At 40.6% G+C, this 15,928-nt stretch overlaps 1 protein-coding gene across 5 annotated transcripts in view; it reads left to right on the top strand.

Moving 5' to 3' along the window:
- The first annotated feature begins 12,507 nt into the window (after nucleotides 1–12,507).
- The window catches only part of ZNF438 (zinc finger protein 438), a 58,948-nt gene continuing 55,527 nt past the window's right edge, over nucleotides 12,508–15,928 (top strand). For 4 of the 5 annotated variants that reach the window (XM_061996403.1, XM_061996401.1, XM_061996405.1 and 1 more), the window contains exons 1-3: nucleotides 12,508–12,592; nucleotides 14,766–14,847; nucleotides 15,306–15,360. The gene's annotated coding sequence lies outside the window, so the exon portion shown is untranslated. Of the gene's footprint in view, nucleotides 12,593–13,173; nucleotides 13,717–14,765; nucleotides 14,848–15,305; nucleotides 15,361–15,928 lie in introns of those variants that run through there. The other variant, XM_061996402.1, reaches the window with a different exon arrangement.

The following is a 15,928-nucleotide window of genomic DNA, read 5'->3' on the forward strand; positions in this document are numbered from 1 at the left end:
TCTGTTGCCACTGCCTCTGCCAGCTTGTATCCTCACGTTATCCTTGTGTTTCTTTTCCAAAAGCCTCATCAAGGAAGTTTCTGCTTTTTCTTATGTTACTTTGCTCATCTACATTATCAACATGCAAGTTTTCTACTTCTTTTTAGCTCTTGAAAGTGTTTGCAGCATTTTAATGTTGTAAGCGGCATCTATGTAAGATAGCTAGACGGGAACATCTTTTCTTTGTTTTTTGACCTCTACTCCTGTCTGAGGCAAATTTAGTCATGGGTGTCTGGCAGTAATCATTAATGCCCTACTATGCATGTGTGTAGACTGCTGTACAGGTCCTTCAGAAGTGGCACATTTAATTCCACCTAGGAGTTACAGAATATCTCAAAAGCACTGTCAGAGTAAATGAAGCAGAAAAGGTACTCCCAAAAATCAGTGGACACAAATATCTCCCCTCTGCTTTCTGAAGAGATGCCAGCTCCTCCTGTGCATACACCTGGTAGAGCAGCACTGCTCAAAGAAACGTCTCAATCTTCCATGGCAACAAGCCCAGAAGATGATCTGCCAGCCTCAACCTGGTTAACTACTAGCAGGCAGTAAGTGAGGGTGATCCACTTCCCAAAGATCAAGAGCAACAATTTCTTCTGCATTGTGGACAGCTTTCATATTGCTGCTCTGGTGCTGTGACTCTTAAATGACTTTTAGGACACAGATTTTTAGGAAATGCTCTCTTTCTAACAATCTGATATGACTTCCAGTCGTGTGAGTTTTGCTTCAACACCTATCCTAGGTGCCCTGCTCTAGCTAGCAATGTCCACAAGCATGTCTCACATCCTGTGCAGTGATTCCAGCAAAATAGCTCTAGAGTCTTCAACCTCCTGCTCCTCTTCCCTTAAGAATATTCCCATATTCTCAAAAGCCCCATGAAACTACCCTGCCAAATGTGCCTGCCTGCATGCCTGCCAATGCATGTACTCTGACAGACATGCTCATGGCACTCAGCAGCATCCCCTATGCTGCTGGTCAGCAGGTCAAAAGCAGCACTGGCAAAATCATTAGAAGCCAGCAGAAGAATCACAGGAGTTGTTAGTTTTAAGTCCAATGTGCAAACTCCTGTAGTTTCTGGTAAGCATCTTAGAATTCACCATTACAAAAAAACACTATGGAATAGCTTCATGGAATACTGAAGGATTTTTTCATATAGATGTAGAGACTGTATGATTAAAGAGAAAAACACCTTGACTGTGGAAATAAAAACGTGCCATGAGTGCACTTTTGTTTAATATAGTTTAATTACTGCACTTTTAATGAATGAACTAATCCAATGGAACAACCCCAAGTAGACATATCCATAAATTCCCCACTGGTGTTCCCCACTTCGTACTCACTCTTTGCATCTTTCCTGTACATTATTTAGGAAAAAGGACTTCCAGTTTTGTACACTTTATTCTTCAGCCTCTTACAATTAGGACTACCCCTAAAATAATTTTGTTTCATTCTCTCTTCTGTACAGAGAAAAGCTTTTAGTTAAAAATCAAAACAACCCTTCTCCCATATTCTGGTTTTGCATCGTGTATATTCTGGCATCTTGAATTTTACTAATGCAAATTCAGACACGATCTCTCTGCATGGGGGAAAGATGTAGTTATTTATACATAACACAGAACATGATTTGGTCTGTGTTTCTAGCTAAATATATTAAAAAAGACAACTACCAACTCTGCATCTCCTGAAAAATTAACACTCTCAACTCAGTGACATTTTTCATTGTGCACATTCATTCGGCTTAGTATACTATGCATGAAAGCATCAGATCTAGAATCATTAGTGACAGTGACTAAATTTCAGCTTTTACCTCTGGTTCCTAGTTTTATGTTTGGTGTTTTTTTTGTGTGCTTTTTTTTTTAACATAATTCTGACTACATTTTCAAGTCTAAAGCATCTAATTCATTACAATATTGTCATTCACATACATTAGAACCTTTGATTTCTTCTCAGACTCAACTGTTTAATCTATCTAGGACTATACTTGTGGATTAAAACCTTTAGAATTTTGTACTGTTGATATCAATTAATTAGTGATGCTTTAAGTAACCTTTTTCTGTGACACTTGGGAAAAATCTGGTGACACCAAAACTTATATTTTTTCCTTTTTCCTTCCAGGTGTAGAACTAACTTTGACTGTCTCATACTTAGCCTCCCTTTCACATGTGTATCTTATACTCATCACATTTCATCTCTAGATACCATGCTCTGACTCTCTGTTTAATGTAACTTCAAGTATGGAACATGTACTCTCATGAATTAAAAGATATTTGCTGGTTTTTTAAAAGGGAAAAAAAATCCAACATCGTTACCAAACAGAGCTTTACTGAATCTTTGACTACAGTATGAGACATCCAACTTTAAGTCTTAGTAACTCAAGTATGAACAAATTGACTAATAAAATGCATTTCTGACCAAAGTTTCATCTATTCCAGTGTCTCATCTCCAAGGAGATTCATAGGGTATTTCAGGAAAAGCACATTTCAGTACTTCTTTGGAAGCTTCTCCCACCTCCCATAATTTGCAGCCCTGGGGCTACCTGACCCAGAGCTCATTTTCTTGCAGGTACTTGCTCCCCATGGATTTTTCTGCCAAGAATTTTTCCACTTGCTTTTTGAAGCCAGGTAGACATCTGAATAGCTCTGAAGGTATAATCAATAGAAGACACACAGTGAGCCAAATGAACTAGGAGGCCCTTGAATGCTGCCAGTAAGATTACTTTACACATTAACTGTAGCTGCAAACTGATGCTGCTTTTCTGTGTTCCCCCCTTGCACACTAACTGAAAGAAGATTGCTTCTGTACACCTCATCATTGAAATACATCAGCTTTTGGATTTACCCAGTACTCCATTCTTGTCTGTTTTTCATACTCCTTATGCTTCTAAGGGGAAATTTAGCTACAGTGAATATATTTTATTAGTATTGTTCATAAGAATATGATGTTATTAGAATGTAATATGCATTATATAGATAATAGTGTATATTATATATAGTATAGTTGTCATTATTAGGCTAACATCTTCCTTTGGCTTTACTCCACAAGCTGGAAGTCCTAGCTAGGTTTCTTGTGCCAAACAAAAGCGCCCATCTCACTTGCTTTCCAACTAGCCCTGCTGCTCTGGAACCCAGAGTAGGTGGAAGCAGCTGTGGGACACTTCACCTCTCAACAAACCCTCAGCATGGAAACAATCCCAATTCTCACAGGATTCTTCTCACATCTTGGGTGCTTCTACTACGGAATGACCAGGATCTGTCTTATTCTTTTGCTGTCCTCTATACCAGAGGTAGTGAGATTCCCAAGACTAGGCATCTCCTTTCTTCTCTCTTACATTTGCCAAGGCATTCAGTGAGTGCATTAAATCTCTCTTCATTTGTGTTCTCATAACTACGTTGACTATAACTGGTAGGAATTCCCTAGGATATCCTGCATCCTCTTTGTGACATATTTTGTCCTTAACTAATGAGACAAATTACCAAAAGGGTTCCATTGCTTTCTATTCAGGACACAGATGTCTTGGCACAGGATTTTCACTGAAGAATCAATATTACCAGTCTTTTTTTTTACTAGCTCAATATTACCAGTCTTTTTCTTCCTCTCACTGTTAGACTGCTCATGACCAAGAGCTGAACTCTCACAGGCCTTATAAGCTTCTTTTCTTAACCTGTCTGCTTAAGGAAATAAGACATTTGCAATACTGCTTTTCAACTATTGGTTTGGGATTTTTCCTGTCCGTCAGTGCCCTGGTAGTAACATAAAAATCAACTAAGAAACTTTGCCTACATCTGAAAGAGACAGAGTCTCAAATTCTTACTGAGTTTGCGGCAATAAGCAGGTAGGGAAGAACGGTGAGCTAAAATACGGCTGTTGCAGGGGATAATCAGACATAAGCTGTGGCGTATTTTAGTTGCATAGATGTATCATAGCAGTGGCTGGCTGATGAGCCAGCAGTACTGGTGCCACTTGAATAAGTGGGACCATCAGGATGGTCCTGAAGGAGACCCAGGTGGATAAATGTACAGGAGATTGAGGTTCAGGAATTTTCAGACTATTGGGATAACTTCTTTCATTGCCTTATGCTAGCCTTTTAAGAATATATTCTTTATCATTTTAAAGCTAAAATCAGGTCTTATGTTTGTATAACTTTTCTATTTGAAGACCACAAGGTACTATATGAGCACTAGGTTATTTTCACACACACCCCTTCTGAAATTAGGCATTTGCCATATTAATAAGTAAAACACGGAAACTGCCTTCGCTCATTTAAAGTAGAGCTCAAGTTGCTTTTTGCTGGACCTTATTCATTAGTAGCTTTTTAATATACCTGTGTACAAATAATACATCTGAAAAATAAAATAACAGTAAAGGTGTCAACTATGTAAAATACACAGATACCAAAGTACAAAAATTATTAGGCTTCTTTACCATTGAGCAAAAACTATACTAGTTGGTTTCTTATATATGGATGATATCAATCCAGAAAAGAACAAGAATAAGAATAGATTTGGAATGCTTTTAAACATACTGATTTTCAGAGAACAGACTGTTGTATAATCATGTTTCTGGGCTGTTGCCAGGCTGTCACTATTCCCTGGAGCCAAACCTTTGGACATCAGAGGTTCTCCCCTGGAGCTGCATCTGCAGACATTAAAGATTCAGAGTTGCTACATACCTTAAGCTACAAGAGACAGGGGACTTAGGCCTAATTACAGCTTATGCCCATTTAAGGTTCTTCAAGCTTAATGCAAAAATCTTGATGCAGATGAAAATCAAATCCTTGGTCACTTCAAATGTACACACAAAAAAGGTTAAAAAGCTGTTTAACTTCCTCTTTTTATCAAAGTCTTGGAAAAAGAGCCTTTTCATAATCACCAAGGCACTGCATGTTTTATCTGAAGTCTGCTGTTTGAAAAGGGTGATTGATTTTTCCACATTAAGGGAAAATAGCAGGAGATCTGTGCCTCACTAACTGTTACATACCTAGTAGTGATAGAGAAGCTCACTATTCAAATCAAAATGGGATTGCTGGGTTTTAACTGTAGGACTCGCAGGGCTCAATTCCTTTGGCCTTGTTTTAAAAGCCAGAAATTATTTCCTCATGAGATTTCAAGTTTGATCTTTGCCAAGGCCACAGGTCACTCGATTGCATCCAGAAGTTTACTCTAAACTTAGCTGGTGATGTGTCAATGTGATGAGCTTTCAGCTGGTTCAACCAAAGCTGGTTCCCATGATTTTTTAATTCAGCTGGGGAATAGGAGTACATAAAACCTGAATATAATTTTCAGGGTTTTATTCCATGTTACATTTTACTTCTGATATCTCATTTCTATCGTTAGGCCATAGAGTTAATCAGGGAAATGAGAAATAAAACTGCCATGTAGATGCACTGCTGTGAAAAAAAAAATTACTAATTAAACATGGAGTAAGTGACTAAGATAAAACTTCTTGGTAACATGCCTGGCCACTGTGGGACAGGAGGTCACACTTCACGTGCCAAGAATGACAGTGTGATGCTACAGGGGTTTGAGAACTAGTTGGAGAGTCAGTTCTCTAGTTCAGTGACCTCACTGCAGTGGGAACCATATAAACACAGAAGCTGACCAAATAAATTTAGATGTATTTATAACTCTCTTGTGTAGTGAAGTATACTGAAGATAAGGGATGTAGAAATTATAGGCTGTTAGTGGTGGTAAAAGAAAACAACACAACTTCAAATATCTGTTATATAGAGGAGACAAGAAAAGAGCCCCAAGTTTCCAGAGGAGACTGCCAATAGCTTGGTGACACTCAGCTGTTTCATAGCAGGATCCTTTTCCTATCTGGTTTGCCTCTAAGATGAGCCTCCATCTTATTTAACAGTCTCGGCAGAACAGATTGGCTGGGGTCCTCTGAGAAACCTTGCAATAACATCAAAGCTTCCTTGTCTCACCACCTAGATGGAAAAGGAGACTGTTGGTTTTCTTCCTCACTGGGTATCACACAGATAAATTATTTTAATTATTTCTTTAAAATGAAAGAAAGGAAATGCTAAGAGCTGCCTTAAGGGGTATTAAAGAACTATTTAAAATTTCTTCACCTTAAAATTAAGAAAATTCTTCATAGGCCAGTCTCCCATGTATCTTGTTCCCATATATTTTACTGAGACCTATAGGATGATGTGAAACAAGTCCAGAAGGGATGCAGCAGATTGCAATTTTCAGTAAAACCATTAGTCTACTTTGTGATTCGAGAGTAATTCTCTCACCCTAAACTCTGCCGTTCTGCCAGACAATGCTGCATGTATGCCACCTTTGCAGTCCCCCTACCTCCTGTGCAAACTGTATCCAGGGACAATCAGGACAAGGGGTAATGGGATGAAGCTGGAACATAAAAACTTCCACTTAAATATAAGAAAAAGCTTTTTCACTGTTGAGGTGAGGGAGCCCTGGCACAGGCTGCCCAGGGAGGGTATGGAGGCTCCTTCCTTGGAGGTCTTCAAGACCCACCTGGACATGTTCCTATGCGACTTGATCTGGGTGGAACTGCTTCTGCAGGGGGGGTGGACCAGATGACCTCTAAAAGTCCCTTCCAACCCCTACCATTCTATGATGATTCTATGAAGAAGTGAAGACCCGACAAGCAAGCCTTCTGACACCAAAACACAGAGAGGCATTTCCTATTACAGTACAGACATATTGCAAAAACACACACAAATGAGAATTTTTAGGAAAACATGTAATAAATCATCTAAAGAAGTTAGTAGTGTATCCTGCCACAGATTATCAGGTGTTAAAAGGAGGGCTGCCTGTGCAGGGTTCATGCTCTAGTCACACGGCCTGGGAGCTGTAATCCTCATTCTAGGGTTTATTTTCACGGAGTATCTCTTCGTCGTCAGTGTTAACAGCTTCATAAACTAACTCAAAATCCTAAGCAAGAATAAGGTAATCCTTTAGCCTCTGAAGCACAGCATTCCCTAGTGCTATACAGCATTTCTAGCATAAGGTACCTAGTGGTAAAGTATTATTTCCTGGATTGCAGTACAAAGGCCGTATTTGGATTTTTTCAGCCTTCTAGTGTTTGTCCCTCTTTTCAGGCTTCACTGACAGTGCCAATAGCAAATACCTTCTGTCCCCTAGGATGTGCAGCAGCTATGGCTCTGCATGTATTTCAAGTGTTTTCTTAACTGCTTTTGAGGAACAGCTATATTTACAAACCTTTTGTTACTGCTAAGTTGTCCAACCTTTATGGAAATTTCTTTCCAAATGAATATGAAACAGCCTCTTCGTTACTTCTGAACCATTCATTTCTGTCCTTCCCATTTAAACCTGTACTTCTTTTCAGTTTCCCTCCCCCCTCTTTATTCTGCTCATGAAAGCTTGTACTTCCCATATTTTTAAGCATTCATTTTTATTACCTTCCTATTTATAAAGTAGTTTTATGTAATTATATCTCATAGCTTCCCATTTCCAAAACGTTCTGCATTTGTTTTGCTTTGTTTTTTGCTTCCCATTGCTTATAGTTCATTGTAGAAGCTTTTTAGTCCACAGCAGCAGCAGAAAATATTTTGTGATGCTAAGAGAAGTGAGTCTGCTTCTTCCTGCTCGCAAACCTGCAGGCTTCCTCTCAGTCATGAGGGTTTCCTTGGCTTCTCATTAAGAAAAACAAAACAAAAAAAAGAGACAAGAACTATGTGTTCTTGGCTTGTCACAGTATTTTACTACCTTAAAGGACAGAGATCGACTTGTTGGGCACAAAATGAAAACTTTAGAACAAGCAGCTTGTTTTTTTTGAAAAATGATTTCTGTTTGGCATCACCAGTGAAGCCTTTCATGTTGCTGAAATCTATTGCTGTCTTTGAAAAATCAGTCATCTTAAGCTGGTACAAAATCAGTTCAAAGAGAGACTTTTTTCTTACTTTATGATTTCTTAGAAGCTTTTGAAAGTGTCACCTCAAAAGAAGGATAATAAATACTTAAAATATCTTCCTACTCTCTCCTGTGAAGCAATAATAATGGATATAAATTCTGGCCTTCTAAATATCACAACTCAAAAGTTGCATTGAAGGGATATTAGGAGTTTGTGAAATCACATCCTGAGCAGTTAGGAAATACCAATCAGCATTATCTTGGCTTTTGTACGCTTGTGCATGATGATACAGTTCTTAGTTATGTGTGTCTACCTGCTTTTTCTAAAACACAACAAAAGGTTCACTAAGTCAGCAATTACTGTGTCTTTGCTTTCTCTTCACTAGCTGGGTGATCCACCATACAGACCTCTCTTATTTTGGCTACTGGGATGACCACTGGCAGTGATGGATTCTCATCTTCTGGGCAATTGATGTTGTACAGTTTGGACTTTAGAATGCAAACGTGTGCTATTGAAAGGGGAAAAATGAAAATTAAGCATTTTGGGTTTACTCTAGGAACAGGATGTGTCTTTATCTGTAAGACTACTCAGTTTGTTGTCCCTAAATTCGATCCTTCCTCCTCCCTACTCCTGCAAGTCAGTCTTCTCCCACTTCAGCTGATTGAAGTGTCAGCTGCTTCACTCATGGACCTCTCCCCAGTCTGTGTCTTCTTGTGCAGCCAATCTTAAGATAAGATCAAAACTGTCACCTGAAAATCGGTCACCCCCTAACAATGGAAGTACTTGAACTCTGGCAGGGCTGGGATTCCTCTACTTGAGCTAGTTGCTGTAGGTTCCTCTTACAGTCACAAGAGAAAGAATAGGAATTTACTGATCCGTTTGAGACTTCAGGAGATAAACTGCTGCCCAGACTTCCCTGACACATTGTCTGAGCACCCATTCACTTGGAATTTTATGCAAAGATGTTTCTTGGTAACATACTAACTGCCTTTGCAATTGCTGGCAGCATTTGGTTTAGATTTTCTTCTCAATTTGCTGTGTCTTTTTAGATCTGCCTCTGTTCCCCAGATTCCCCCTCATATTTATTTTACTTGCTTGTTCTGCTTAGTTGATCTGAATCGAGGCTTCTTATTATCTTAATTGGCATTTCTCTTTTTTTTTGTTTCCCATGAGCAGTGTTTCAGCATTTAAAGGTTTGACAGGTTAACGATGACAAAAAGGAATATACTTAAACCTCATTATATTTTTCAACTTCAAAGAGTTTTCCTCATATTTATTAATGTATCTCACAATATTTAAGTCACAATTATCACTGCTATTTCAAAGCTAGGGGAACTGAAGCACAGATATTAAAGCCTACCCGTGTTATATATTTAACAGGTACAAAGAGCCAGCAGGAGGCCTAATCTGTGGGAAGCAGAAGTCTGGTACTTAGAGAGTTTTTCAAAGCTTGTGTTTGGTGTTGTCCAAGTTCCTCAAACTCTTTGAGTCTGTGCTCTAGTGCAGTGAACTGAAATACCTTTTAAAGTCCAAAGTATCCCCAAAGGCTTCTGTATTACTCCAAACTTGACCATCCAAACCAAAACTAACAAACCATTCTCTACTTGGTCTAAACTAAACTAGTACATGCCTACTGCATGTGGGTGGATTTTCTCTAAATGAGATATAAAATTCCCCCCACTAAAGTGCGAGAGAATAGAGACTGATGATTAATGTCGTAAACAACCAAGGATTATGTGAGGAAGGGAAGTATTTCAGTTGCCTGTTCGAGCTGCTCTCCTCATCAAGGTTTCGGCCTCAAGCTCTACAAAAGAGAGTGGTTTGCACCATTATTACAATGTAATGGCATTTCTACTTGCGCTGATGGATGGCAAAAGCATTGCTGTGCAAACATCTCTATTGATTGAATCCTGAACAAATACCATTTGCAAATGTGAAAAAATCAGGTGGGCTTTAATATTAAGATTTTTTAAAAGCCAATTTATTACCCTAAACTAGTGATACTAAGTAGTGCATGTTAAAACTGTACATCATGAAATCCTTAAACATGGGGGTATACTCTTCAGTTTATTCCATGTGATAGTCCACTACCACTCAGGTAGCTTACAGATGACAGAGGAAAGATGTTCTCTACACAATATTTATTTAAATCATTACCAATGCAAACTTTAAAACAGTCCACTGCAGGCTGTAAAAAGTTATATTTTCCTCAGGTATTACAGCTGTCATTTTATTCTATTGTATTGGTTTTTCATTGGTTCCTAGGTTTTGTTTACTTTCAATTCTGAGTGTAAACTTATTCTATCACTTTGCTTTGCAGAAAAAATCCTTCACAAAAACTTGTAAAATAGAACTGAGGTCAGTGACAGACATTTCTATTCAAGAAATGCTACTTCAGAATATTATAAGCCGGGGTGCTGTGGTGCTGCTCCAGACAAAATATTGTCTTCGGCCAACTACAATGAGTTATTTTTCCCAGTATTATTCTAAAACTTGATATTTCAGATTGATGTGGATTACTGCTGATACAAAGTTACTATGGTTTATAATGAATGAGGTTTAAGGAAAATTGATACATTCTCTATTAGAAATAACAGATCTTTCCTGTGAGTACTGACAACAGTCTATAATGGAAGTTTATATTGTCATCAGATCTCTTTTCATTTTCACTGGCAATGGATACATCCATCGTAGTAGTTCATTATATTTTTATATGAAAACTACTAGTTGGTAAAGGCACAAACACATTTGCACATCAGAATAGATATTTTGTGTCTTTCCAAGTGGTATGCAATATCTCAATAACCATTGAATGCTAATTATGCCCCATTTGTGGTTAGAAAGGCAGTACACATACCGAATACAGTAATGGTTTTGCTTAAGCAACAGTTAAGACTTGTGTGACTTCAAAAGAAAACATAATTATTTAAAACCACTTGGAGGAGTTTCATGGTACTTTACAGGTTCTGTAACTGCAAAACACTTCAGCTTTAGTAGGTCCAAAAAGGCAAACAACTATGTTTATTATTAAACTTTGGAGCCTTCTGAAATGATAAAGGACAATTAAATGCAGCATTCTGAGCACAGGAACAGTTATTTCAGATACAGAGACTCTAAGTGGAACAGGTGACTAAAGGACAGTTTTGTATCATGCATATACCTCAGTTCTCAAATGACTTTGAGCCAGCCTGCATGTTTTATCACCTCACATTTCAATTGCCAAGATGAAGTTACTGTATTAATAAAATTGTCTTTACATTCAAAACAACTAATTCTGATTCACATATATTTTACTGAAATCTGACTTAACCCTCAAAACTTTTAATGTCTTTTTATTGTTTGGCTATACTTGAAAAACAGTTTTCAAGGCCAACAACTTGGGGTACCTGCTTCCTTAGCTGTCACTTTGCAGTGAGCTGCAGAAACAGACCTCCAGAAAACTGCATGTATATTTCAAACACATTTCTACTTGTTAGCATAAAAGCTGACCGAAAGCACACTGGACCCCCTCATCTTATATAAAGATATTAAACAGAATAGGCCCCAACGCTGAGCCCTGGGGAACACTGCTAGTGAGCAGCTGCCACCTGGATTTAAGTCAACTTTCTGGGTCCAGCCATCCAGGTAGTTTTTTATACAGCAAAGAGTATGTCGGTCCAAGCCATGGGCAGCCAGCTCCTCAACAAGAATGCTGTGGGAAATAGCATCAAAGGCTTTACTAAAGTCCAGGAAGACCACATTCACAGCCTTCCACTCATCCACTAGATATCTTGACACAGAAGGAGATCAGGTTAGTCAAATAGGAACTGCCTTTCAGAAACCTGTGCTGACTGTGTGAAAGCACTCAAGACGATCAGCTTCATAATAGCCAATCTAAACCTTCTTTGGCACAAATTGCAGCCACTTCCTCTCATTCAATTGTTACTTGGGAGATGAACATCAATGTCACAACAACCTCCTTTCAGGTAGTTGTAGAGAGCAATAAAGTCTCCTCTCAGCCTTCTCTCTCCCAATTGCTCCCTCAGCTGCTCCTCATCAGACTCATTCTCCAGACCCTTCACCAGCTTGGTTGCCTGTTTCTGGACACACTCCAGCACATCAATGTCTCTCTTGAAGTGGAAGGCCCAGATGACTACACAATGTTTGAGCTGTGGTCTCACCAGCACCGAGTGCAGAGGCACCATCACTTCCCTGCTGGTAACACTGTTTCTGACTCATGCCAGGATGCCACTGACTTTCTCGAACACCTGGGCACACTGCTGGCTCACGTTCAGCCGGCTGTGCTTCCAGGTGTCTTGTGCCCACTTCCCAGAACAACTGTACTTTCCAGAGCCTCCTTTTCCAACCTGCCTCTCACAATCCCCAGTCTCTAGTCCATAGCACGGTGGCAGTCTGCTTCGGGGCCAGCGGTGAGCCTAACTCTCCCCACACCGACAGCGGGCGGGGAACGAAGGCAAGTACCGAGGGGGGCGTGGGGAGTCAGACATGAGACGCTGCACCGCGGGGGCGGCAGGGCCGAGGTGCGGGAGCAGCAACGAGCGTTGTCCGCCAGCCGGCCCCGCTTCTCCCGCCACGCGCGCTGCGGCGGCCGCAGTGCGCGCGCGCCCCGGGCGGGGGGGCAGGGGCCGTCCGCCGGCTCGCGGGCTGTGACGCCACACCGCGCCGTGACGTAGCGCGGCGGCGGCGTGACGCAGGCACGCAGAGGGGCGCGCTTGTAAGTTCCCTTCGCCAGTGGGGGCTGCGGCCCGGGGTGGGTGGGGGCGAGTGGCGCTGGGTATGGCGCGGGGCGCGGCTGCACCCGCTCCCTGACACACCCCCAGCCCGCGGGGCCGGGCGGCGGCGTGGGCCCGAGCAGGCCGCTGCGCCGGTGGCCGGGAAGTAGGAGGCGGCGGGGCAGCGGCTCCCGGCGGTAGCGCTGTGCGGAGTTGGGCGCTTTCGCCGACCTGGCCTCCGACGGGTCCCCGCTAGGCCCTGCTGCCCTGAGGCCTTTGAGTCGTCCAGGCACGGGAAAGCGTGTCACGGCCCTGCAGCCCGGCTGTGCCGGCGGGAGCTGTGCTCGCCCCCTGCGGCGGGGCCGGCCGGCAGCGTGCCCGCGGAAGAGCGTGGGGGCCCGCTCGTCTCCTGCCGCCGGAGCCCGAGAGCGGCCGTGCGCGGCCCGCAGAGGCGGCCGCTGGCGCTGGGGGAGCGCGGTGCGGCCCAAGCCACCCGCGGCTGCCGCGTTAGGCGGTGCCGCCCCCAGCGAGCGCAGAGCCAGCGAGCGGCTGTGACTGCGGCTGTCGGGTGTGATGTTAGAACAAAGATCTGCGGGAGGATTTCTACGAGTCGCAAAAGTTATACACTTCACTTACACTTTTCTTCTTTCGGTACACGTGGCCATAAAATGTTGCATATAGAGGGATGGCCCTTAGGTTTTGTGACGCTGAGTTGCAGAAGCGTTTGGCTGGTGTGAAATCCCCCCCTCCCGCCTGAGTCAGAGCTGTGCACGGAGCTCTTGACTCTGAGACTTGAGCACTCTGTCGTAAACCTTGCTGCTGCTTCCATAAAAGAACAAATACCGTGTGCAGCCCTCGGGCTTCTTGGGGTTTGTAAGGAACCTGACAGCCGAAGGGGTCTTTGTTCTGTGGTGTAGAAAGGGATGCAATAAATGTGTGTAATGTTTGTGTTTAACTGGGGCTGAGGCCTTCTAGCTTATGAATCCTTTAGAACTTTTTCTAATAATGAAACAGAGAACATTATCCAAGTTCGAAGTGATCTGGGGTGTCTGGCACTGGCAGAAAGAGGGAAGTGCTTGAAGGCAGCATGAGAGAGTCTTGGAAGGCCTGCAGTGATGTCTACAAGGTGGCAGATTTGAAACAGTATGAGATAGACTTGTTTAAATTTATTCTATCCAAAAGTTATGCTTTATTAAAAGGCATACCTAGTTCTGTGCCTGAATTAAAATTGATATGCTGCATCTTCTCTTTTATTGGCAGCCTTTTGCTCATCAGTTCATTCTGCCTTGTGCTCAGTTCCTTCTTTTTCTCTATGCTAACTATGTTTCATTGGAGCTTTTTAATGTGTTTTGAAGTCTCAGTCAACAGTCTAGCCCTTGAATGGTGTGTAGTTTAGTTGACTTGTATTGATTTATTTGAACCTCTAATTTGCCATTAAAAATGGTCCTTCATATTATTGTGTAACTAAAAGAGGAGGATAAATACAGTAAAGCACAGTAGTTTCTGCATGCTTTTTTTTGGTTTTTTTTCACATGGCCATTCAGAAACCAAAATGCTGAGCTGCTGCTTTTTAATTTGTTTGTTTTGTCTAACTTTGATGTAACTGATTATTTTTAGTTCTAGTTTGAGGTGGTTTTTTTTTCAAGTTACTTTTGTGCGAAGTAAGTCATGCTTCAGGGATGAGCATGAATTTTTTTTCTGCTTCAGTAGCTAGAAGAATTGGATTTTTTCAGGCAAAGTTTGTGAAAAGTTGGAAAAGGAAGGAAAAAAGCTTATGACAGTTTTGGTGTATGTTTAAAATATTTTTTGTTAGGATCTGACATTATATTCTTAGTGTTTAAATAAAAAAAATAGGTAGTAATATCTGGAGGATCAGAAGAAAATTATTACTATTGTGTGGTTCGAGTGTTTTTAACTTTTGGTCAGGCCGTTAAAGTAATACATTGTGGGCTAACTAATATTTTACATTTAAAATGTTTTTTCAAAGCATTAATTGAAGGAAGTACTAGTTTCCTATGTATTCTCTAATTCTCATTTGTGAGAATATCAGGATTAGCAAATATGATGATAGCATATGATGGAATATTTCTGATTTTCTCGCTTTATATATGTGTGTGTGTGGATATATATATATATATGTAGTAATTGTCATACACATGTGTTTCCAATGTACAGGTTCAATGATTATGCTGCATTAGACAGAAGGAGTATTCTTTATCTGTGACTTGAGGTGCCACGAGGATTTTTATGTGCAGAGGTAATATTTATGGAAGTGGTTTAATGTTTTAAATGGCCATATGAAACTGGTGATGGTTTCATTTATTTGTGTGCACCTAATGTGGTAGATGTCAGATCAAAGTGAAATGGTCAGATGGTGAAAGTACAACTTTGATCTGGTGTTTCATGAAGGTATTGCTGCAGTTACAATTACAGAAGCTTAGAGAATTTTAAAACAGTGTGATAAAATCAAGAATGTGCGAACTTTATCAGTTATTTTAGCAATGTTTATTCAAATATTTATTATGACCATTTCTGATCTAAAGTACTGTTAGTGTGTGGTAAGACTTTGAGGAGATGCCATTGTATTGTTTTATTAGTAATCTTGTGGATTCTAAAGTGTATGCCTCTGTTGTTTGTTTAATATGATTTTCTGTACTTTTCTAATTACATTTCCTGAGTTGTTGAGACTTTCTGATTTTTGTTTTCCTTGAATAGGAATTAAAGTGAATGAAGTATTTTTATTGACTGTAGCTGCAACAGGATGTATAAGGTAAGCATGTTGAAAAAAAATACCATTAATATCCTTGCAGAATATTTTTGTTTTGATTCTATGTCTGTCTGAACACAAAGAAATTACGTGCAATCAGTCATGGTTCTTTCCAGTGGTAGAAGTAGGTAGCTTCTGGTAGTGGTAAGCTGCTACATGCTTAGCACAGGCTACATGAGTAAACACAAACAACTTGAGGTAGCTGATGCATTTTAATTTTATATTCTTTATTGGAATTTTTTCAGTAGTCCTTTCCCTAAAGTTTGTGTGCTTTTCCCTATGTTAAGTTGGACTGAGAAGTTACCATAAAGCGTTTCAGAATCTTATTTTTCAGTATTAAATGTTGTCAAAGTTAAAAGCGATCAAGGGAGAAAATGATCCAGTTGCCATCTTTGTGCTTCCCTTCTTATGTAGACAGTTTTTGTCTCTGAGTTGCTATTTGTTGGTTCATTTCATTGTTTGTTTTAATTCTTTCACTTCCTTGAGGATGTACTCCAGTGGAAGTGTACTCCAATGAAACTAACTCTTTTCAGAATTTCCGTAAAAGATACTAGTGGTTCAGCAGCAAGAA

The sequence above is a fragment of the Colius striatus genome, chromosome 5 (genome assembly GCF_028858725.1).
Source record: "Colius striatus isolate bColStr4 chromosome 5, bColStr4.1.hap1, whole genome shotgun sequence".
Lineage (NCBI taxonomy): Eukaryota > Metazoa > Chordata > Aves > Coliiformes > Coliidae > Colius > Colius striatus.